The following is a 358-nucleotide window of genomic DNA, read 5'->3' as shown; positions in this document are numbered from 1 at the left end:
AGAAATTGAGACCCTAAATAAACCAATAACTATCAAGGAAATCGACTACGTAATAAGAAAACTTCCTACAAAAAAAAGCCCTGGACCAGATGGCTTTCTGGCAGAATTCTACAAGACATTTAAGAAGGAGCTTATACCAATCCTACTGAAGGTATTCCAGGCAATTGAAAAAGATGGAACGCTCCCCAAATCATTTTACGAAGCCAACATCACATTGATACCCAAGCCAGGTAAAGATCCAGCAAAGAAAGAGAACTACAGACCAATATCTTTGATGGACATAGATGCTAAAATTCTCAACAAGATCCTAGCAAACCGGATTCAGCAATACATCTCAAAAATCATCCATCCTGCCCAA

General features: G+C 38.5%; 1 protein-coding gene across 2 annotated transcripts in view; it reads right to left on the bottom strand.

The window, feature by feature from the left end:
• Positions 1–358, bottom strand: part of MED23 (mediator complex subunit 23) — a 44,631-nt gene that overhangs the window by 22,514 nt on the left and 21,759 nt on the right. The gene's annotated exons all lie outside the window — the stretch shown is intronic.

This window comes from Carlito syrichta, unplaced genomic scaffold, assembly GCF_000164805.1.
Source record: "Carlito syrichta isolate Samal-C Ts95f unplaced genomic scaffold, Tarsius_syrichta-2.0.1 Scaffold314781, whole genome shotgun sequence".
NCBI classification, from domain to species: Eukaryota; Metazoa; Chordata; class Mammalia; order Primates; family Tarsiidae; genus Carlito; species Carlito syrichta.
Note: the sequence above shows the minus strand (reverse complement) of the source record. Positions and strands in the feature narration are given on the sequence as shown.